This window comes from Nycticebus coucang, chromosome 7 (assembly GCF_027406575.1).
Source record: "Nycticebus coucang isolate mNycCou1 chromosome 7, mNycCou1.pri, whole genome shotgun sequence".
NCBI lineage: Eukaryota > Metazoa > Chordata > Mammalia > Primates > Lorisidae > Nycticebus > Nycticebus coucang.
The window spans coordinates 90,842,642-90,868,487 of record NC_069786.1 but is presented as its reverse complement, the minus strand read 5'-3'; positions in this window follow the sequence as shown (position 1 = coordinate 90,868,487).

The window sequence follows — 25,846 nt, the reverse complement described above, 5'->3', positions numbered from 1 at the left end:
GCCAAACTGCAACCAAAAAATAGCCGGGCGTTGTGGCGGGCGCCTGTAGTCCCAGCTACTCGGGAGGCTGAGGCAAGAGAATCGCTTAAGCCCAGGAGTTGGAGGTTGCTGTGAGCTGGGTGAGGCCACGGCACTCTACTGAGGGCCATAAAGTGAGACTCTGTCTCTACAAAAAAAAAAAAAACCTATAATAGATGTAGCAGGTAACCCGCCTGTGGCACAAATGTTTACATAAAAATTGGTTAAAAACCGTTATTTCCTGACTTACTCCCACTGGCTAGATCAATGTAACAATTTCTATAGCTGAGATATGAGGGAAGCTGTTTATACATTAGATCATATGTTGAGATTGTCTGAGATGGTCCTTAACTAAGTCTGTTGTCTCAGAATAATTATCAATAGCTCCCTTTTCATATGCAGAAATGTTCAGGTTTGGATAATAAATTTCATTTCCACTCACCTTATTCCTAGCTATATGAGGCAATCCGCTGTGTCTTAAGCATTAAAGTTAACAACTCAAATAATTTTTCAGCTTGATCAAAGCTAGGCACATACAACTGTTTATCCTACTCACTTTTTCCATCACATCCGAATTTTGCTCTTCTAATATAATGACATAGTACAATGATTAACAGCATGTAATTTGGGGCAGGCACACTGCTATGGTTCAAATTCTGCCTTGCCCACTTGCTCACTGTGTAACCCTAAGTAAGTTATTTATCCTCTTTGTGATTGGTTCACTCACCTATAAAATGTGGATGAAAGCAGTGACTATTGTAATTTTTAAGAGTATAAAATTTCACACATGGGAAAAACGGAGAACCCAGTCTGTGTGAGCATACCCAGCCTTCTCTATTTGTGCCAATTACTCCAAATTGGTGTCCAGGTTTTGGATTTTTTTGAAACATTTCCCAGATTACATCCTTTATTTCTAATATCCTCACATGTCACATCCTGAGCCTGCAGCCAAAACTTGTTGATCCTCACAATTTGGGGGAAGTTTTCTCAGGAACTAAAGTACTTAAAAAAAAAAAAAAATCCTAAACGGCACTGTGCCACAGAGGATTAGAGATTTTACTTTTCTTCTTTTATGCTGTTGTTTGTGGGTAAGTTATACTTTTAGAGAGAAATTAGCACAGCAAAGAACAGAAAAATTAGGCAGAATTACAGGTGTCAACCTGAGTGAAGGAAACAAAAAGGGTATATAGATCGAATATTGGAAAGGAGAGACAAAGGTATACAATATGATTTAAGCTTGGACCCACGAAATATGGGGTCTGCAACCAGCAAAATGTACCCCCGTTTTAATAAGATAAAGAATAAAAGCTTTTGTTTAAATTTGTGCCTTCTAGTTGTTTGCCATAAGTCAGACAGGCTGATGAAGCCTAGGGATGAAGGATACTAATTCCTTTATATCTAAAAATATGAGAAAACTGTGGGTTGAAAATCATACTTCTTTGATTCTCTATGCTGTATACCGTCATTGATTAATAATAATGTTTATTGTTGCTTAATAATAAGGCAATTGATTTATAAAAGTTTAAGTGAAAAACCACATATGGTAAATATTCATAAAATATGTAATAAATATTCATAATACTATAATATATTCATAATATAATATATATAATATAAGAGAGAAATAATTTATCAAGCGATGAGATGGATTTTTCAAACAGATTACACATAAATTTGATTAGGGAAATTATGTGGCCAATAATTAAATGAAAACTGACATGTATAATGAATAAAAGCAAGAAAAAATCCTAGAGTCAATAAAAGGACAATAAATATTATGCAAATGTTGTTTAAATGCATTGCCAAAATCATATTGCGTTTGTGCCTGTGATAGGAAATCACTGAAATACACAGACATGGGCCTGTTGTTGAGATCAGCCAAAGGGCAAATATAGGTAAAAGTCAATGTAACAACATTAGCTAAAATGAAGATGTAAGCCAGCTGTGTAGGAAAACTAAACAAAATAAAACTTTTGGTGGTTGTTGTTACATGCAACCGATTGAGATATGTCTCTCTTGACCAGCCTTGAGAATTCTAAACCCCTTCTCTGCCAAGTAGTTTGCACATCCAAAAAGGCAGATGACTCTGTTGGTGACCTTGCTATCAAAAAGAAGTAACTGCCTGAAGCAACAACAGGACCTTGACACTGAAGCTAAAAATTTCTCTCATTGCAAGGCCTTAAGCACTTAGCCCAATAAATGGTTACATTTTTCTATTAGACAGAAATAGTTCATTTGGTCTGGATTGTATGAAAAGTTAAAAAAAAATGAAAGGAATAAGCATAAAAGATAATATATTACTTACATATTTGTAAGCTTCTAAGCTATAATAGTCCAACACAAAATGCAAGTTATGATATTAAAATCCCTGTTGTTCTTATGTGCAGAACTATTTCAGACTAATTTCAGGGGTAATTTTAGATCTAAGAGATAGGTGGTAGTCCTTATTGTAAGTTAGTAAAATTGACTAACCAATTCTAATTGATGTTATGTCATCAAAAGGATTCTAAAAATTGCCCCCATTTAGCAATGGATATAATTATAGTACCATTAATGTCAAAAATTGGATGGTTATTGAATGTGTAATAATTGTAAAGAGTACAGTAAGCACCTTTAAACAGTATACTAAATACGATATATGGCATAGCAATTAAATACAAACAAAAAACGAGACAGGTAAAATTATCACCCTTTCCATAGAATAAAAAATAGGCTTAGAGAGATAAGTATCACAATTACTTAAAGATACAGAGAGACTATATTGGAAACTTGCCACAGAGAAAATATGACATCCATCATATATTGATATTATAGACCCTGAAATTAATATGACCACAGTCTGATCCAAGCCTATCTTGACACAGTGTTCATATTCTGTATTAATAAAGAAAAATATATTAAACAATTATGTTCACTGTCTTAGAATTAATTTAGTGGTAGAAGTGAATCAGTTTCTAATATTTTAAAGATGACATTATTAAAAAAATAAAGTATACACACAGCAGATTAAATATAATTTTAGTTTTTGACTTACGTAAATTTGTCTAGAGAGAGAATCTCCATAAAGGAAGAGCCTAAGTGAAATACTTATTATTTTGAACAAATCTTTTTCTTGTCAATCAGTTATTAATAACACACAGTTTTTCTTTTATCTTAATAATGATGGCAATGTATCTTATAATTATAGCTTTATATCATAGGGATAAGCATTGAAAAGAAGTAAACAGCCTGTAGCAATAACAGAATCTTGACACTGAATTTAAAAATCTCTTTCATTGCAATTCTCTAGGCACCTAGCCCAATAATTTGTTGTATTTTTCAGTCAGATGGACATACATAGTTCATTCAGGATCCCAGAAATGCACTGATGGATAAGAGAAATGAACAAAAGTATAAATAAACATAAAGGATGGGAAAATTAAATTGATAATATTTTGATACCTATATTGTATGGTACGTGTGTTACCCATGAAGTTAAATAGTGTTATCTGAAAATAAACTTAAATAAGTTATAACTGTATATGGTAAACTCTAAGGGCAACAATTAAAAATGAAAAAAGAAGTATAACTGATATGCTAGATAAATAAAGTGCCATCAAACAAAACACTCAATTAAAAATATTATGAAAAATAGAAAATGATTCAAATGGAAATGCTAGAAATTAAAAAGATTATCACTCAATGTAAGTATTGAGTTTTAACAGTAGATTAACAGGAAAAAAAAAAGATGTGGAAGCTGAAATATAGGCCAATAGAAAATTTTTGCTCTGAATCACAGAAAGAAAACAATTACAAAGTATAGAAAACATCCTAACAGACATATGCAAACTATGACAAATCCTAATATATATGTTTTGGACTATGAGAATTAGCAGAAGAATGTGGTGGCAGCAATACTTGAAGATAAACTGGCCAAGATTTTCTAAAACTGATGAAGAATATAAGGCCTGTTATTCAACAAATTCTGCGAACTTCAAGCAGAAAAAATATTAATAGACAAGTAGGAAGAAAACCATACCTAGCCATATGCATACCAACATTTTCAAGAAGCCACGAGAAAGGGTGCATTTTAAAAGTCAGCTTGTAAATCCCACTCTGCTTTCCATACTGAGATTTTTATTGAAAGAGCAATGAATATACAAATCAATTCGGGAAAACATAACAACTACAATTTTGAGTTTACTAAATTACCAGTATAATAGATTCAATTATTTAAGCCTACCTACTATCTGTATAAGTCTCCTTTAATTACTTTTTAAAGAATATGTTAAATGTTTCCTTTTAAAGTAAATGTTTGTAAGTTAAGATACACTACAGATAATAAGATACATATAAGCAATACACATTAAATATAAGAACATAGATTGTGTGAAAATAAAAGACTGGCCAGAGCTGTTCTATACAAACATAGACCTAAGGAAAAACTGGTGTCTATATTATGTCTTTTGAACTAAATTTTAAGCTACAATGTATATTAGAGATAAGAATATATATTCTGAAATGATAAAACAGTATATTAGGCTGAAAGATATTTCAATCTCAGTGCATATGCAACTAATAATATAGCTTTAAAATACAAAAGCAGATGTTATGACATCAGTAAAAACTGTAGAATAGGTAGTTCCAAGAGCTTTTTCCTCTAAAGAAACACCAAAACCTGAACACAATCTGTCACAATCAACTTTGTCATATTTTACAAAATAGACATTTATAGCAACTCAGTAAATTCTGAATAAAATAAGTAACTGAAAATGTTAGAAAAAGTTTTTTTGGAGGGGTGATTAACATATTTGGAAATTTGTTTAGATAGCAATAGCACAACATTTTTAATAAAGCTCCCTGAAACTTACGTTTTAAAATAATTTATGCTATGTAAATTTAAAATCAGTAAAATAATTCAAAAACAGATATTGATATAACTCAAACAAGAAATAGACATATTTACAACATAGCTTAACATTTTAACATATCTTTTTCCAGTAACTGAAGAGAATCACTGAAAAATAAGATATTGACATACATAGAACATCTCATCCAGCAACTGCCAACCCCATTGTTTACAATCATACAAAGAATACTTGCCAAAATGGGCTTCATGCAGGGCCCTATACTAAGTCTGAACAAATTTAAATTGCTGCAATTATAACAAGTAAGTTTCTGACCACAGGAAGATGATAATTAGAAAATATTCAAATATTTCTAAGTCTCTACATATATATGATAAAACAGTGAAAAATTGTGATCTATTTGTTTTCAACTCAAAAAGTTAAAAGAAAACCAATTTTAACAACCAAAAAGAAAGAAAGAGATACTTGAAGGAAGCAATGAAACAGATAAAAATCACAACAGACATGTAAAAAAATTAAAGACTGTTACTTAAAAACAGTAATGAAAAGAGAAAATTGGGCACAAAGATATTTCAATTCTAAATGTCTGACATTGTATTGATAGACATCTAGAAACTAAAAAAAACACTAATAAGGCAAAAATATACTAACTCAAAAGAAGGGAAATTACTTTTGGTATTTTGAAAAAAGAAGCTTAAAAAGAGAATACTGTCTCTTTGTCTGAAGTACACAATACCAATAATGTTGAAATTTCATATTGTGTTATGAAGGTTTAATTAACTAAAAATTATATTGGTGTATTAAATTAACTACAATGTATATAGTTGACATTTATTTCTTTTCTGTGTTTTTAGGTTATATAAATATTTACCCTGTTTAAAACTTTCATATACCATCATGTGCCTTAATTTTTAAATATTGATTCCAGGACTTCAGAAATATTTTTAAATAAACTTACATAACAAAAGCATATAAATATACCTCTTACAGGACTTATTATCAAACCTAATCTATTAGTTAATATAAATATACCTAAATAAAAACTCTTTAACTTAAAAACCCACCAAAGCCTTTCTTTACACATTAGAAAATTAAATCATTTATGTAGAGACGTTTAAATGGCAAGTGATGATTGTAACTTCTTTCTGTATCTAACTCAGATGTTTAACATGTTGTGGATACTTCCCAAGTCAAAGAAAAAGTCTCTAAAGAAATAATCACCATTGGCAACACTCACTTAGTAATCAGTGCAAAGCTTAACTATTGCTTGAATTCACTTTTGCTTTGTGTTCTATTTGGACGTTTCCTTTTCAATTAAATTTTAAAATAGCTTCAGTTACTTGACTGAATATAATTTATGCCATGTGGATTAACACTGTATTAGTGGTATTTGAAATGAGCTGTGATGATAAAACTGGATGTTATTGAAACATATCCTATGAAAAACGCTCTTATGACTATGAAAGATATTGATGGGAGACTGAACAATTGTAAACATTGTAAGAATGTGTCTATAGTACATCTTTCACTGACTAACAGTCATTTTTAAGTGATTTAAAAGGCCAACGTGTAAAACCATACAATATTATTTGAATATTTCTGATAATCTTCTTGATTCATTAACTTGTGAACCAATTTCTCTCACTTTTAGTACATCAGCTTTTGATTCCAGCACTAAGACCTGCAGGTGAAAATCATTAATTTAAAGGTTTTAAAGAAACCTTTCTTCTATTAGATCCACCCCACTGCCTTCCACCCCTCTCAATTCCTTTCCTCAAAGGAAGTATCGTTTCCATCAAAGCCAAATGATTTCTAACTTCCTCTGGCTATGGCCATCTTTCTCTAAATAGCTGCTAATAGCAAAGAGATGTGAAGGAAATGATGAAGGATATTACAGTAAGTAATGTCCTAGTTATCTAATCTATAGTATTCAGTTTCTACTATTTATCTATTCAAAAAATTAAAAAGAAACAAATCATTTTGCAAAAAAAGTTTTTTGTTGTAGACCACTTTCTCAGCCTTTACAGAATGACCTATGACTTACAGATTATATACTGAAATAATTTGGGACAAGGTATTGTCTATCACATTTTACAGGGCAATCAGTGGTAAGTTTTAATACATCCCATAATGATCCCATATAGATCAATAGCTTGCTACTGTACTCTAATTGACCTCTGTATGTGGAGACTGGTGTCCTGGTGAATGTGATGAATTTTGCTCCTTAAATTTTCACAAAACTGGGTGGCGCCTGTGGCTCAAAGGGGTAGGGCACCCACCCCATATGCTGGAGGTGGTGAGTTCAAACCCAGCCCCAGTCAAAAAAAAAAAAAAAAAAATTCACAAAACCAATGGTAAATAAGGGTTTTTTTTTTTTTTTTTCTTCTGGTCATGTTTTTAAAAGCACATATTCAATGTATGTGTAGATTTAGGTGAAAGCAAGTATTTTCTTAACAATTTTGAAAGCTTAATATATTGCATTTATAAATGTTCTCTTCATAAAACATAAGCTATTTTACCCAAATTAATTATCTCTTGATGACTTATTTTAGTCTTTTAATTATAGTAATAATATCTATTCTTATAGTGCTAACTACATAAAGTCATTTAAAATATTTTTGTTGCAGAAAGTCAATTGAATAAATGGTTTGATTACTTGCTGGTTATTGTGCTTTTCATTGGAAACGAGAAGACAAATACAACATAATACTCACTTTGGAGGAGCTAGTATTGAGAGCTCAGCATCATCAAGGTCTGGTGCAAAGCTACTCTACAGTCTAGGTAAGGCTGAATTATTATGTTCTCACACAGATTATCTATTTTTTCTTCAGAACAGTTATCTCAGCTGACAACTAAAAGTTTGTTAACGTATTTACAGTAACTTTTATCTACTATCAGTTGTGACAGATAAATTTTGTCAGTATGAGAACTTATCCTTGTTCTCCAGTGTTTCCACGAGTACGCAAAGTAACTGATGTTCTTAAATCCCATTAAGTATGTGTTGAATAAATGAATTATATACTGAGTATTTTCAAAAACTCATGTATGCAAAAATACATGAGTAAAAACATTCTTGTGTACTCAAATCCATCTCTGGTCAGGAAGTTAGTTACTCACGTGTTACAATCAGGTAGAGGGCAACTAAAATTCAATATAAATATGTTTGTTATTTTTAAATGAATATAAAAAGTGAAACAAAAATAAAATACAGTTAGTAATTCACTATTAGCATTTTATGTATTGTAGTGATTAGCAATTTGTGACTGCTGTTAGAGGTTGAAATTTAGATAGATGTTGGCTGACAGTTCATCTTTTCCCATAAAGAAATACAGTAAGTTGAAACACAACATCTTGACTACAAACACCAGGAAAGGGGTTAATTATTTTCCATGCATTGTCTAATTTAATCTTTGTAATAGCCCTCTGTAGTAGGAACTAGAAAAAAAATCAAAGAAAAAAATGATTGCATTCATTTTTTTAATTAAATCATAGCTGTGTACATTAATGCAATCATGGGGTACAATGTGCTGGTTTTATATACAATTTGAAATGTTTTCATCAAACTGGTTAACATAGCCTTCATGGGGCGGCGCCTGTGGCTCAGTGAGTGGGGCGCCGGCCCCATATGCCGAGGGTGGTGGGTTCAAACCCAGCCCCGGCCAAACTGCAACAAAAAAAAAATAGCCGGGCGTTGTGGCAGGCGCCTGTAGTCCCAGCTGCTCGAGAGGCTGAGGCAAGAGAATCGCGTAAGCCCAAGAGTTAGAGGTTGCTGTGAGCCGTGTGACGCCACGGCACTCTACCCGAGGGCAGTACAGTGAGACTCTGTCTCTACAAAAAAAATTAAAAAAACAAAAACAAAAAAAACATAGCCTTCATGGAATTTTCTTAGTTATTGTGTTAAGGCATTTATATTTTACACTTAGTAAATTTCACATGTACCCTTATAAGATACACTGTAGGTCTGGACCCACCTTCCCTCCACACATCCCCCCCTCCCTTCCCTGTGCTCTTTCCCCTTCTTCCTGGACTATAATTGGAACAAAAGGGTTACAAAACAGATCAATAAATCAAAAATTTGGTTTTTTGAAAAGAACAATTAAATAGATAAACCTTTGGCTAACCTAACCAGGAAAAAAAGAATAAAATCTCTAATTTCGTCAATCAGAAATGGTAAATAATAATAATATACACCTCAGAAATTAAAAAAATCCTTAATGAATATTACAAGAAACTCTATTTTCAGAAATGCATTTATTTCTGTTCCATGCATTGGTCCACAGTGGACCAACTGTGTGTGCTAATTTTTCTGGATACACGAAATGCATAATACAATGTGGATAGTGCTGAACATCTGAATTCCCATTTTATTTCTACCAAGACAACTCTGTTGAAATTTCCGATTTTTTTTTTTTTTTTTAGACAGGGTCTCACCCTGTTGCCCAGGCTAGCATGCCATGGGCATCAGCCTAGATCACAGCAACCTGAAATGTAGGATTCAGGTGATCCTCTTCCTTCAGTCTCTAGAGTAGCTAGAATTACAGGCACCCACCACCATGCCCAGACAATTTTTCTATTTTCATTAGAGACCAGGACTTGTCTTGCTTAAGCTCATCTGAAACTCCTGGGCTCAAGGGATCTACCTGCCCAGGACTCCCAGAGTGCTAGGATTGCAGGTGTGAGCCACTGTCCCCGGCCAAATTTTATATTCAAACAAACAAATGCTTTCACCAAGCTTAATATTTTAACAGTATCATTTGAAATATATCACATTTTCATCTCTCAAAGCAGAGTACTTTAGAGAAACATTCATCAGAGAAAGCACACACAGAGTAGTATTCACACTCTCAAAAGATCAGTATTGACATAAAGGCTCTAACAAAATTATTTCACGTTCTGTGATTTTAAATGGTGCAAAGCAGCTTCAACCTCCCGAGAAGCTGGGTCTACAAGCGCCCGGCGCAATAGGCAGGTATTTTTCTGAGGCAGTGTGTTGCTCTTGCTCAGGCTGGTCTGGAACTCTAAGTGATCCACCCATGTAGGACTCCCAGAGGATACAGGCATGAGTCACTGTGCCTGGCTTTCAGATTTTATTTTAAAATAGTTTAATATTTTTATAAACATTCTGAGGAAATAATATGAATATTAATTATTACTGTAATTAAAGACAGCAGAGCTTTTATCTTCCAACTTATATGAATTTATGTAGCCATGCATTCTAAATATGACCTTTGAATATAAATATCTTAGACAATAGGTAGATAGATGGATACGTGAATAGAAAGATGGGGCTAAAGCATTTTTAGTTGTATTTATAGATAAACACATAGGTAACGTTTTTTGTCTGGTACTGTTTGGTTATTTTGTAACCAGGAATGCTGATGTCTTTCTTTGATATGTTACTTTTCAAAGCAGTGATTTATATATATATATATATGTATATTGTATGTAGATGATGTATATATATAACATTCACAAAGCTAAAATAAATATTACAATAAATTTGAAATATGCATGACTTTAATATATGAAATAAAATAATTTGGAAGATCAATAAATACACCTACATGTATTTAGGTGTACATTCAATCAAATGTACAGTCAATAAAAATGCATAGACAATTCACAAAAAAAATAAAGCAAGAAAGATGTTTAAATTGAATATTACTATAGAAATATGTTTGGTATCCAGATCAGCAAGTCTTAAATTAATTAGATTACTTAGGATTGTTTATGGTTCATTCTTATGCATAAGTGTCTGTACACACTGTGGAATTTTACATAAGAAATTAGCATGGACACTATTTAGTTTTCAATATTTATTTCTTGGGAAATCAACATATATAGTCAATATATGATGCATTCTTCCCTGGGAAATTTGTAAACACCAATGTTATGGATTATATGAAATAATTTTTAGGTATTATAACCATATAATTTAATCTCATACAAGTCCAAAATCATAATACTGAATAATATTAAGTGGAAACATGCCAACACAAATAATGCCACATAGGAGTATATACTGGATGTTGCAGATATTCTGAATAGAATGAACCATTTTAGGCATATACAATGATTCAATTATTAACTCCAGCTGAAGTTATCACAGTCAGTTGAATTATAAATCATTTACAGTTTTCTTACAGTTCTCTGCTTTCTAAATATTTTATAATGAACATGCATCACTTTCATAATTAAGAAAAACATTTAAAAATAAACAATAAAATGCAGTCTAAGAAGCAGGTCTCTATCATCTCAATAATATGTCATAACGGGTTCATGTATGTTTCATGTCTTACAGAGTTGGGTACTGCAGAACAAATTCAGCAAGTTTTAATGGGGGAAAATATCTCATGGAAAAGTAAAGTACCAAAAGGAGAATAAATGTTATGTGCTTTCTGTTTAGCCGAAAACTCAAAACTGTCATCATATTAGAATCTCTTATGACTTTTGAATTAACATTTCAAAAGTGAGCTAACAATTAGCAGTGATTTAATTTATGTATTTATTTATTTATTTTTGAGACAGAGTCTCACTATGTCGCCCTTGGTAAAGTGGTGTGGCATCAGAGCTCACAGCAACCTCAAACTCTTGTGCTTAAGTGATTCTCTTGCCTCAGCCTCCCAAGTAGCTGTATAGGATGAAGTCCTATATGTTTCAGTGTCTAAAAGAGAAGAGCAGCTTCTGTGTTTGACAGGCTCTGTTCCGTAGAGGCTGGGCTGAACTCGCACAAACAAGCTGTTAAGCCTGATTGCTTTTGGGCATAGCAGCCCGGCGTCAGAAAACACAGCTACCATTAAGCCCAGTGCCTTGAAGATAATATACTTCAGAACTGGTGACACGGTCAGGAGACCGATGCATGGAGAAAACATGCATCTGGTAAGCTAATGGAACCTCCGGGCTGTGCTCTGTTAAAGTGAGAAGTTTATGCATCTCCAGATAGTATGAGACATTTTGAGACTAGAGAGATATTCATCAGTTCCCCTAAGAAGAACAAATGTTTATGGGTCAGGAAAGACGTAAAAAGTCTTATGTCAGTTGTCGGTAGGATGTAGAAGGAAGAGTGTCAGTTAATCAGTAGACTAGCAGGTTCCAAGAAAACACTTATGATGTCTTGTGATGTATTTTTTGTTTTTTGAAAAAGATTATAGTTTAACAGAGTGTACGTGACCAGCTGGCTATTAAAGCCAGCAGAAAATAAAGTTTGTCACTACTTGCCACTCAGAGCATGTAGTCATTCCTTGCTCCACACCATTTCAATAGCGGGCTCTGCATCTGCATCTCAGACCACTCGAGAAGCCCTCACACAACATAGCTAGGACTACAGATGCCCGCCACAACACCCAGCTATTTTTGGTTGCAGTTGTCATCGTTGTTTAGCAGGCCCAGGCCGTGCTTGAACCCACCAACTTTGGTGTATGGGGCCAGCACCGTAACCACTTTGCTACAGGTGCCAAGCCTGATTTATTTTTTTTTAAACCACAAAGTATAATAGTCCTTCACTTTTTAGAATTTGAATGCATTTAATAGTCAAACAGTTATTTTTAGTTAGTTTAATAATTGTGATATTTACATAAATTTATCACATATTCTATAAGATATAAAAGATTCTAACATTCTCTTCAAGCAAGTCTTAAGAGAAAATTCAAAGCACTAGAAATGACAGTATTGTTATCTTTATAAAAATAGAAAAAAATATTTTTACTAGACTTAGCACATTTTAATTCACGTTTGGAATTAACCTGTATAGTATGGTGTCTACTTGGAGATTAAATCTGATTTTCTTTTCTTGTGACAGGGAGTTGATAACAAGCTGATGGTAATAGACATGACAGAATGCTAATATTTCAAAAGAGAAAAATTGAGGAAAATCCCAGGAGATTGTTGACCTATGAAGAATAAGGTCATGAACAATGTAAGAACAATGGAACTATGGTGAACATTTTAGATGTTACATGAGCAAAAACAGAATATATTTTACAGCCTTTGAAATTATTTTCAGTATAATTTTGCTTCTGAATCACATACACTACTCCTATCACATACATCATTTTTTAAAGAGAATCAATATCATTACTTTTTATTAAAGAGTAATTATTTCTAATTGAACCAATTTATTTACCTAGAACTCTTTCATGTATTGATGCAAATCTGTAACAACTCAGGAGGAATGTGAAATGATTATTCTTTAAAGTGCAAATACGTGTGACATAGCATGATCTCGATAAATGATGATCGTCTCTGCTCTTCTTTCTTCCACAACCCTCCTCCAACCCAACACACAAACACACACACAGATACATTCCATACTTTTATCGTAAATGCATTCCATCACGTATTGTTGTAGTTTGAAGTAATGCTATCTTTCATTCTTAGGCCTGTGGGCTGTGAAGTCTACTTCTGGAGACCAAAGCAAAATTCAGTGTTGCCTGTTCCTGGTATGAGACTTTGGAGAATTCACGTAACTCTTTCCATTTCTGTTCTTTCATTATAAAATAGAGGGTGTAACAACACTTTCTCCATCACGTTGTCATGAACGTTGAATGGAATACTATCAGAAAATACCTAGTTCAGTACCTAGCAAGTGATAATTAATACATGTTAGCCATATCTTTTCTTTTTATTCCTGTAAGTACCTATTACATGATAGATTGATACTTACAGATGTTTTTATTCATAACTACTTTGTATCACTAGCAATTAATGAGATCTCTACTGAATTGACATGTATCTTCTGTCTTATAGAACATAATAGAAAATCATTAAATTGTTGAAAAATTAAATAAAACTACAAACATACAATTTATACAAAAAGAGAGTGAATTTCCAATTCCCACTCATCAAGATTTCACAGATATTATGTTCGATATTTAGTATATAATATTATTTGATCTAACAAAATGGATATGGAACAGGTTAAAAAGTAATTTAAATATTAAAAAAACTTTATGAATTTGTATCCAAGCTTAATTTATATACATGTAAATGTAGCAAGAATGTGTTATTGTCTTAAATACATTCACAGTCAAATATCATTTCACAGCAGATTCAGAATAATGGCAAAATAAAACCATAAGCATTTCCCCCATCAAACATGTCAGTTGTTGGCAGGAAATAAAAGAACCAAAATTCTCTGTCTTCTGCTTTCCTCCTCAGTAGCATACATTACTATGTGCCTTTAATAGCACGCCTTGCAGCATGCCTTTAATAGCCAGTAAGACAGGAATTTGAAACAAAGAGCTGAGAAATGAAAAAAGTAAGAAGACAAACTGGGCAGATCTGTCAGCCTGCTCAGAAATTATCAAGCCGAAATCTGAGCTGACAGGTTTACCTTTCAGACGGTTCACTCCTCTTTGAAGACCAACTACAAATCACTAACAATCAAAATAAAAATGTGTATGCTGATAGTGAAAGAAATAGAAGTTACGGCCAATTAAACCTTGACTAGAAAAATCACACATTTTGAAATTTTAAAGAAAGTTTATGAGCAAGTGTTATAAGAGGCAAAACAAAGGTGATGAGTATAAAGAAATGTATGTTTTAATTTACCTCAAAGAGAGGAAGAAAAGGAAAGGGGAGAGGCACGGAAGGAGACAGAAAGAGGGTTGAACGGGAAGGGGGAAGGGCACTAGTGAAGTAATAAAGTCTTCCCAATTTAAAAAATGGAATAAAACTCAAAATTTTACTTTCCTTGAAATACAATATTAATAAAATCTATGTTCTACTATAAAAAGACACTGAAAGGTGACATTATTCATAGTCTAAGATAGATAATGATAAATCAACATCATTTTTTTAGTATTCTCAACATTTTCTTTATTCAACCAAGAATGATAACTTAGAATTTCTAGTCCATATGTACGATATAATAATGGACAGACAATTATGGCAATTGAGTACTGTTCATCATTCATCAAGCGTATACCAACCAGAAAATGGAAAATTATTTAAGTATTAAAATTAACACATGTTCAATATATTAATTAAAACTTTATATTTTATTTATAAGAGATATCTTCAAAAAACAATTACTATGCATAATCTTAAAATAGGAAGAATGTTATAATGGGATCTTGGTTTCTCTCCCACTGTTTTTATATGTGTATATGTGACTGTTTTATTCATATGTCAGTTACTTTCTATGGTTGACAAGATAAATTATAGTTAAATATATGTTAATACAAATAATAATATGTTTTTCTATCTTTACAATTCCATTAAAGGTAGAAAACTGAGCGCTCAGAAGCATCGACAATTTTTTTAGATTCATTTGGACTATTAAAAAATCAGATTTGTAATCAAAAGTTCATTGGATTTACTTTATCAAAAAGCTATTCAGAATGCATTTTAATTAATACATTTAAAATCAATGAGAGAGGTCGGCACCGTTAGCACAGTGGATATGGCACCAGCCACATACACTGAGGATGGTGGGTTTGAAACCTGCCCCGGCCAGCTAAACAACAGTGACAATTGCAACAAAAAATAGATGGGCATTATGGCAGGTACTTATAGTCCCAGCTACTTGGGAGGCTGAGGCAAGAGAATTGCTTAAGCCCAAGGGTTGGAGGTTGCTGTGAGCTGTGATAACACAACATTCTGAGGGCGACACAGTGAGACTGTCTCAAAAAATAAAAATAAATAAAAATAAAATAAAATAAAATAAATGAAAGATAACATCATATACTAAAATGTTGGTTATTGGCAAAGTAAACACTCTATGTTTTCCATGAAAATATTAACTATTCTTGTCATATTATACGTTCTTTATAAACTTTTAAAATATCACAAATGATATATTGAATAGATTAGTATAATATATATGATATAATACATACTCTCTACTCTCTCTTCATGATCGTGAGGATAACATATAAAGAAGAATTTTGTAAATTGTGAATTTTATTATGGTATTAATCATAATTACTTACAAAGTCCTCAATACTTAATACTTTAGGGGAGAAAAAACATCTTCCTTTCACTATCTTAGCCTCTGTGATTGAGCCCTGAAAGGTAGACTGGCAAAGACAGATTAATAAAAGAAACACAAAAAGAAGGTTATTAACATGTGCATTGTGATTCCAAATAGGACCACTCTTAAGGAGTAACTTACAAGGGTGGATAAAATTTGAGGTCTACAGAGAAAGGGAGGAAAGAAAAAGGACATTCAGGCAAAAGCAAATGACATTTTGACAAGATGAATGGGGAATAGATAAGAGAATAGATAAGAAATATGTATTCCTGTTAAAAATATCTGTCTGAGTGTAGTGCAGACTTCTCTTCCTTGAGAAGAGATTAGAGTTCCTCCTGGGGAGTGTGTCCCTAACAAGTGAGTTCTTTTGTGAGACTGTGCTTGTAGTCAGATAAGGTATTTTAGAAATATATTTGCCTTTAGCTCAAATAATTCTCATGATATAGTTTTTGGAGTGCCATATTCTGATCTCCTTCAATACTAACCTCTGAGTTTTATGGTTTGGTACAATCAATACGTTAGGTAATTTATAGGATACAGAAAATAATGAAGATGAAATTATTATAATACCCACAGATTTTAGATATGAAGAATGACTACGAAATTTACTAGGGCAGTGTTCCTCTTGTTATCATGGATTAGTTTTACTGTTCATAAATTTATTTCTTATTTTTCAAAAATCTAATTTTTGGCTTATTAATAGTCCTTGTATGTCTGTTTGCTATTTCATTTACTTTTTTTTTTTGAGACAAGAGCATCACTATGTCATCCTCAGTAGAGTACTGTGGGGTCACAACTCACAGCTCACAGCAACCTTAAACTCTTGGGCTTAAGCAATTCTCTTGCCTCAGCCTCCCAAGTAGTTGGGACTACAGGCACCTGCCACTACTCCCAGCTATTTTTCGTTGCAGTTGTTGTTGTTGTTTAGCAGGTGAAGGCCAGTTTTGAACCTGCTACATACCACTGTAAACACTGTGCTACAGGCGCCGATTCCATTCACTTTTAATGATTTAAATAAACATAATGTGACATAAGCTTTTATGTGAAATTAAATTCTCAAATTTAAGCTTTCTATATGTTATGTATTTGTTTAATGACTTTATTGTGATATAATTCTCATATGAAAATATCACTCATTTAAATAATTTTTTTAATATTTTACGTAGTTCTGTGATTATTACTACCTTCTAATTTTAAAACCACCAAAACTGCTGTACTCATTAGCAATCAGTCACCATTCTCTCTTCTTCCCACAGTACATAGTCACTATTTTATTTTCTATATACGTAGATTATCCTATTCTGGGCAATTCATAAATTTGGAATCATACAGCGTATGGCTGGTTTCTTTTATTTAACATAATGTTTTCAAGGTTCATCCACATTGAGCATTTATCAGTATGTTTTTATCTTTTATCAACAAATAATATTCTATTTTATGGATATACCCTATTTTCTTTATTATTCATTAGTTTATGGGCGTTAGGGTTGTTACCAGTTTGGGTTTATTATGAATAGTATTGCTATGAACATGCACGCTGAAGATATATATATATATATATTTTTCTCATCTCTCTTGGATATATACCTAGTAGTCAAATTGCTGCATAACTTTGTAACTCTATATTTGACTTTTTGAGGGACTGTAAAACTACTGTCCAAATCACTTCTACTGTTTTATATTTCTATGTAAATGTAGTAGGATTCTAGTTTATACTCTTTTTTCTTTCTTTCTTTCTTTCTTTCTTTCTTTCTTTCTTTCTTTCTTTCTTTCTTTCTTTCTTTCTTTCTTTCTTTCTTTCTTTCTTTCTTTCTTTTTTTTTTAGAGACAGAGTCTCACTTTGTCGCCCTTGGTAGAGTGCTATGGCATCACAGCTCACAGCAACCTCCAACTCCTGGGCTTAGGCGATTCTTTTGTCTTAGCCTCCTGAGTAGCTAGGACTACAGGTGCCTGCCATAACACCTGGCTATTTTTTCTTTGCAGTTTGGCTGGGGCCTGGTTTGAACCTGCCACACTTGGTATGTGGGGCCGGTGCCCTGCCCACTGAGCCACAGGCACTGCCCAGGATTCTAATTTATACTCTTGTTACTGTCTGTCTTTTTGAAGATAGCCATTCAATGGGTGTGAAGTAGTATTTCACTGTCATTTGGATTTGCATTTCTCCAATGCAAATAAGGCTAATAAAGTTGTAAATCTTTTCCTGTGCTTGTCTGCCATTTGTATATCTTCCCTGGAGAAATATATACCCAAATCTTATGACCAGTTTTAATTTATTTTAATTTATCCTTTTATTTTTGGGTTACATGTATTTTTGGGTTACAAGTATTTCTCCTGGGCTCAGGTGATTCTCTTGTCTTAGCCTCCTGAGTAGCTTTCTTTCTTTCTTTTCTTTCTTTCTTTCTTTCTTTCTTTCTTTCTTTCTTTCTTTCTTTCTTTCTTTCTTTCTTTCTTTCTTTCTTTCTTTCTTTTCTTTTCTTTTCTTTTTTTTTTTTTTAGAGACAGAGTCTCACTTTGTCACCTTTAGTAGAGTACTGTGGCATCACAGCTCACAGCAACCTCCAGCTCTTAGACTTAGGCAATATTCTTGCCCCAGCCTCCCAAGCAGCTGAGACTACAGGCGCCCACCACAATGCCCAGCTATTAATTTGTTGCAATTTGGCCGGGGCTGGATTCAAACCCACCACCCTCAGTATATGGGGCCAGCGCCCTACTCACTGAGCCACAGGCACTGCCCACAAGTATTTCTTATGTATTCTAGATACAAATCTCTCACCAGATACATGATCTGCAAATATTTCCTTCATTTCTCTGAGCTACTTTTCTTTTATTTAATTCTAAGCACAACAGCTTTTATGTTAATAAAATACAGTTTATCTTTTTTGGTTCCACTTTGTTCATTGGATGTTTGGTGTCATACATGGCCTGACTTAAGGTCAGGAGCTTTCACCTATGTTTTCTTCTAGGAGTTTTATATCTTAGTTAGGTGATGATCAGTTTTGAGTTAATTTTTATGTATGATGTGAGGAAGGGATCCAATAACATTATTTTTGTATGTTGAATTCCACTTATCTAGTTTCATTTTTGAAAATACTGTTCTTTGTTCCATTGAGTTGTCTTAGTATGCTTTAAAAAATCAAATCATAATAAAAGTAAAGATTTGAACAGAATGGAATAGATTGTATTCCAGAATCACCAAAAATACTGTGATATTTTTCTAAGTTTTAGGATACAGAATACTTGTGTCCTTAAAAATGACCAAAATCTGATGAAACTATATACTCACTGAAATATGAACTTGAAAATTTGCCATTGTGTACTTTAGAATCTATTCAAATCAACTTCAATCAACTCAAGTTTTAGGTTAGACATTCTGTTGTTCTACCTTATTAGAAATTTCTGAAAAATATTGATCATATTAGTTTATTGCTCATTTATAGTTTTTAAAGTCTTTCTTATAATTCTCTAAGTAGACATTCATATCTGCAGAGAAAATACACATAAAAAAAACATTTAAATCAATAGCTCTATCAAATATCCCCGTGACAAATTTTGGTACATTAAGAGATGTTCAAATATTAATTTATCAATTCAGAGTTTAAATATAGTAGAAGAATAATCCACACATGTCTGCGGACCCTCTTAAGATATTTAATACTTTCAATATCATTAGTAGGTCAGGGCTTAGTTATGAATGACAAAATAAATTTTGTTAGGCAAAGTGATGATTATTATGAAAGGTGATGAGGCAATGAAAATAAGTCTTATGCCTGTGCATTGTTGTATGAGACAGAAAAGACACAAAAAAGCCTTTTCCTAAAGATATATTTTTCTTTTTGATGAGTAATAGCTATTATTATGTAATTAATGCTGTATTTCTTCTAATAGAAGGTATACCATCCAAATGCAAGGAGAAAAGCATCTCTGGGAGGAAAAGTGGTTCCAAATTTTAGGTAGGCTAAATTTAACGGAATTCATCTTGTTTTTGTCTCTTTTATGTATGTTTACTATTAATTTATTTTAGCTCATATGTCCAAAATATTTATGGAAACATTTCCCCTGTAAAGTAAAAATGAAGCACTGATTCATAAGTAAATAAACTGATCTGCTTAGGGATGATTAAAGAACAGTTAGCAGCAGTGTTCCGCATTGTTACACTTGTATAACCAATTTCATCTGGGTAGAACTGTCCAATTACTTTCAAATATATATTAGTGAAGCATTGTAAACATTACAGTGTGCTATTTAAACAAAACAATAAAATATGCATCAGTTTATGTAAATTATGAAGCTATTTTTTCCTTACAATTTTCTATGTAGTCTTTTTAAGTAGCAAAATCGGCTGAAGGTCAAATTGAAGACCAAATAATTTATAGAACAAAGAAAAAAGCTCATCTAAATGTCCTAGCTTAGTAAATGTCAAAGCTATGAGATGAAAATCTACTTTGAAAAAGTTTATTTTGCTTCTGAAAGCCAAGGATTTGCAAATTAAGACAGAATCTATTTTTCCAAAGGCTGTTTTCTTTTCTTAATTATAATTTATACTTTATTTTCCTTTTTAGCAAATGAATCACTTTGCCTTCCATTTCAGCAGCCAACCTTTCAGCGAGCTGTTTAAAGATTGCCCACATTCGTCAGCCCACCAGCTTCACTATCATTAACCCTGTCTGAATTTATGCCAAGCTGCCACTTTGCTTCTGCTTGCATAAGTACAGTTTGAACTGGTGGCATCCGTTCTCTCATTGAAAATACCTATGTAGCAAGTGGGAGGATCAAACCTGTCATTTTTTGTCAAGTTGTTTAAGAGCATATTTAGGAGGTGACTTTTGAGAGTTTATTCATGATTACCAGTAATATGGTTCAAAATCAGAGAAAGGTAATCTATGCTTAAAAACTCTGCATTTCTCCCTCTCTCCCTCCTTATGCCTCTCTTCTTTCTATTCCTCTCTTTTCTTTTATTTCTTTTCCTTTTATTTCTTTCTTTCTCCTCTTTTGTTTCAGAACACTAGAGATTTTCAAATTAAGACAGAATCTATTTCTAAAGGTTATTTTCTTAAATATAATCTTTACTTTTCTTCTCTCCTTTCCCCATCATTTTCCCTTCCCTTCCCTTCTTTCCCATTTTATCTCTCCCCCAGTCAGGAGGGAATAATGTAATAGATTAAAGCAGAATATTTCATTATGATATAGACACGCTTGCATATTGAGTAGAGTTGGAGTTCTCACATACTGTCTCAATCCGTTGTGCTGTTATTACAAAACACCATGAACTAAGCAGACTGTAATGAAAAAAAAAAATATTTCTCACAGTTTGGAAGTCTGGTTAGTCCAAGACCAGGGTCCTGGAAGGTACAGTTTCTGGTGAAGACCCACTTTCTGGCTCACAGCCAGTTGTCTGTTCACTATAACGTCACAGGGAAAAAGGGACAAGGTTTACTCTGGGCTCACTTTTACAGGACAGTAATCCCATTCTTGAAAGTTCTGCCTCTATGACTAAATTCTCTTTCACAGGCCATACCTCATAATAATATCATCTTGCAGGTTAGGATTTCAGTATATGAATTGAGTGAGGGGTGCACAAACTTTTAGAACATAGAATTTATCAAATATAAAATGTGTGAAAAATTTTTATTAATTTTACCCTCTTTCTAAAATCGTATCTTAAATCGGACAAACTTATGCATTAAAAAAGCCCTTAAGAAAAATCTTCATACCGTAAACGTAGTGATTATTTCTTCAGAAATTTCATTTGGGTATCATTTTTTCTTGAGATAAGAAAAGAAAGAAGAGGATAAGGACATCATGAAAGGGGTAAGAAGGGCTAGGGCGCCAGCCACATACACCAGAGCTGGCGTGTTCAAATCTAGCCTGGGCCTGCCAAACAACAATGACAACTACAACCAAAAAATAACCAGGCATTGTGGCAGGCACCTGTAGTCCCAGCTACTTGGGAGGCTGAGGCAAGTGAATCGCTTAGGCCCAGGAGAGTTGGATGTTACTGTGAGCTGTGACATCATAGCACTCTACCCAGAGTGACAGTTTGAGGCTCTGTCTCAGATATAAAAAGAAAGGGCTAAGAAGACCTCCACTGTGGGTGGCACTTAGAGTTACAGTGGCCTGTGTGTTGGTATTGCCATTCAGTTTCATAGAATGTAAATGTAACAGAGAAGTGTTGATTGTAAGAAGTGGGTTTGACATACTCATGAGTTGAGCCTCTTTTTCCCAATTGGTATCAAGGTTTCAGATAATTTTAGTTTTCCTTTGATAAATTTAATCAACTGGGCTCCTTGGAACCAAGAGCTCAAGTTAGGAAGTTAAGTCTAGCTCCATTTGCATTTGCCGCCCAAATACATGAATTGGTGCTGAAACATCCACAATACTGAGAAGTTTTGATTACTGAGATATCTAAATCAGGGGGAGGGGTAGCAGCCATGACAAAATCTCCCCATTGTCTCCTAATTAACAATAATCTTCCAAATATCATAACCATGATATAGATTGCTAAATGTATTTTTATTCCCTTTCTTTTTCTTTGTTTTTTCCTAGGTTCAAGAAAAGTAAATTATGTCTCAAAGATGATTGAAATCTTGCATGGAGAAAATATCAGTGTTTTTCCCTATTGGATCCCCTAAATAGACATACAGATGAAAACCCTTACCACATAGAATATCTGCAACAAATATTTCTTAAATGAATAAAGAGTATTAATCAACTTAATAAATATATTAATGTCTCTTGATCTACTGAAAACCAGATTGATTTTTGCCTTTACTGCATTGCCCAGAAATTCTTAGGAACTCTGACATTCTTGACTTATACAATATGTCATTGAAATAATAGTAAAAAATGTATCTTAGGGCAGCGCTTGTGGCTCAAAGGAATAGGGCACCGGCCCCATATGCCGGATGTGGTGGGTTCAAACCCACCCCCAGCCAAAAACTGCAAAAAAAAAAAAAAAAAAAAGGAATCTTAAGAGACTGAATGCTCAATTTTACATTAAATACTAGAAAATTTTAGAAAATCAATCTTGAATATTAAATAATCATCATAGCTACATTTTAAATATTCTGTAACACACTTATGACCTATTTATTGCAATAGAAACATTAATTTTATACTGTAGAGAAAAAACATTGAATTGACCATGACTTATTTTTATTAAGTGGAAATATATTCATCAATTCTAAAATTTTAGGGAGTCTGATCCCATGTACATTGTGGAGTCTGAATTTGGTAAGTGCCTAATTACTAACAGTTTATATGCTTATTATTTATTGTGCATGATTGGATGAGTTGAAGAAAGAAAGGTTTCAAACAAATTTTATACATATATACGAAGGTGATTGGTCCTATTGTTTATTATAAAACATAAAAGCATAGCTCTAGTGTACGATATAATATCTTATATACTTATACTAATCAACTAATTTCACATTCCCAAACAAGGGAAGTGTCTAATAGGAAGAAAATAATTGTGACTTTATAACTGAAGAACTGAATTTTATGTTTCATTTACTTTTAATTAATTTAAATTTAAATAGCATGTATAGTTCCAGAATATGTTCCGAAGCATAGGAGAATAAAAAAAAAAAAAAGAAAGAAAGAAAGGAAGAAAGGAAAAGAAAAATAAAAAAAGAACTGTTTTTCTAGATAGTGGAGCTTTTTCAATGGATTAATGGGAACATCTTTTAAGACTCGGCTTAGTAGGGCGGCGCCTGTGGCTGAGTGAGTAGGGCACCGGCCCATCTACCGAGGGTGGCGGGTTCAAACCCAGCCCCGGCCAAACTGCAAGAAAAAATAGCCGGGCGTTGTGGTGGGCGCCTATAGTCCCAGCTGCTCAGGAGGCTGAGGCAAAAGAATCACATAAGCCCAAGAGCTGGAGGTTGCTGTGAGCCGTGTGACGCCACGGCACTCTACCGAGGGCAGTAAAGTGAGACTCTGTCTCTACAAAAAAAAAAAAGAAAGACTCGGCTTAGTACTTTACCTTGTACTTTGTTAGTAAAAGTACATCCTATATTTGTGTTCATGGCAGCTTTCTAAGTACTCACCAGGATGATAGGCAGATATCACATTCCGAGTGCAATTATAAGAATTAACAGAATTTTTTATTTGTATTTATTTTTTAAAGGCAGTTTTAGAATTTTTTATAATTTTGAACCCAAGAACCACTGAATTAGCACAGTCCAATAAAACAGACGAAGCAGCAACTGAAAGTAAAATACGTATAAGATTATAAGTCTGGTCATAAACTTTAAAAATGATCCAGATAGGGATATTTGTTGTTGTTCAGAAATCCCCTTGACACCTGGGTAAACAAATGATGCAAAGCTTCGGGTTTGCAAAGTCACACAAGGGCCAAGGGAGGCCCTGAGATGCCTTTGGTATGGGCCTAAAAGGTTACTGTTTGTGAAAAGTGACTTAGTATCTGAAGATTAAGAAAAATTATTTTGTGGCAGAGGGGAGGGGAGGGTACTCAGGAGGTGCCTGAAGGTCAAAAGTTGAGACCAAGCCCAGCCCCAAGGTGGCACAATTTGTGAATCAATTGGGTTGGGTCAGCTCCAGTCTCTGCAAAGTCATTTTATACTAGAACCGCTGAGGCAGAGGGCAGTGATTTGGTGCTTTAGGGGTGTGAAAGGAGCTGTCATTGAAATATAAAATTAACAGCCAGATCCCAAGTTCTTCAACTAAGCCAAAATACACGCGATCAAGTCTTTCAGCAGTAGGCAGCGAGCAGGGCCAGCCATTGTGTGTCCACTTCAGGCAGCATCATGCAAGAATTAATGCGCAGTGTCGCCAGCTCCCGGAATTATTAGACAGACTGTCAGAGCCGCGGCTCGGGGGGCTCTGACGACTCGGTGCTTAACATGTGTCCAAGGGAAAGGAGGTACTGTTCCTTTGCTTTATGAAAAGCTACGCTGTGGAGAGAATAATAAAGTCTCAATCTCACAAAATAATTGAATACACAATGCATTGTGTTTTTGTACATAATATACTACCTATATCTTATTAATAAAAATTATATTTCTCCTTATATATTTCTTGGATCTGAAGTTTTTATTCTCACTCAGCAGTACCCAAGTAGAAGATAAATCTGTCTGCCTTTTCCATATCCCTAAGAAAGGTACCACAGTCATTGTTTTTGATTTGTACTTTCCCAGGAAATTTCTTTTGTGCCCATTTAGTTTTATAAGACTATCATCTTGTGCTATTCGTCAATATCTTATTTTATTTCCATTTTGTTTTTCATAAATCAAGGAAAATAGAGGTTTTCTTTAAAAAGTTAAATACTTTTTCTTATTAATTCTGTATCATGCTATTTACAGCTGAGGAGAAAACTATTTTAACTGAAGTGTAAAATGGTTAAGAATGGCAAATGAAACAGTCCACTCGAAGTTTACAAAAAAATGTTTACCAGATAGATATTTAATAAATAAAACAAGCACTTGGAAAAAGTCCTTTGAAAAGGGCCTATGGACATGGCCTTGTGTCCTCTGCCCAGATTTTGTTAAGAAAAGGCGAGGCCTGCAATTCAGACATGTTATCTGCATAAAGCTCAAATGTTTCATGCAGTAATGAATTCATACATGGGTGGACGTCTGCCATTGGGGTCTTTAAAGAGCCTTTCACGACCATCTTGTTCTTATCCATGGACTCTGTGGCTTCGGAAAGGATCATCCAGTTTCCTCCTGGTCCTTGAATGGCAGTGATGTTCTACTCCTCCCTCTGAACAGGCTCTCTAGCAGCATCAAAAAATCTTCATAACTGAAGCTGAAATTTCTGGGCCAATACCATCTCCTGGAATTAAAGTTACAGTCTGAACACCGCCAGCAAAACCTCTGGTCACCTGTTTTGGGTTGTGGAATGACCCCCGTAGCCGAGAAGCCTTGTGGATGGATCCTCGTGGGCCCGGCCATTGCATGAACTCTTCTCAACGTGGTGACAGTCCAGAATTTTTTTTAAACAAATAAGAACTCAAGTTAATGTTACAAAAGAAGTAAAAACAATCTGTAAT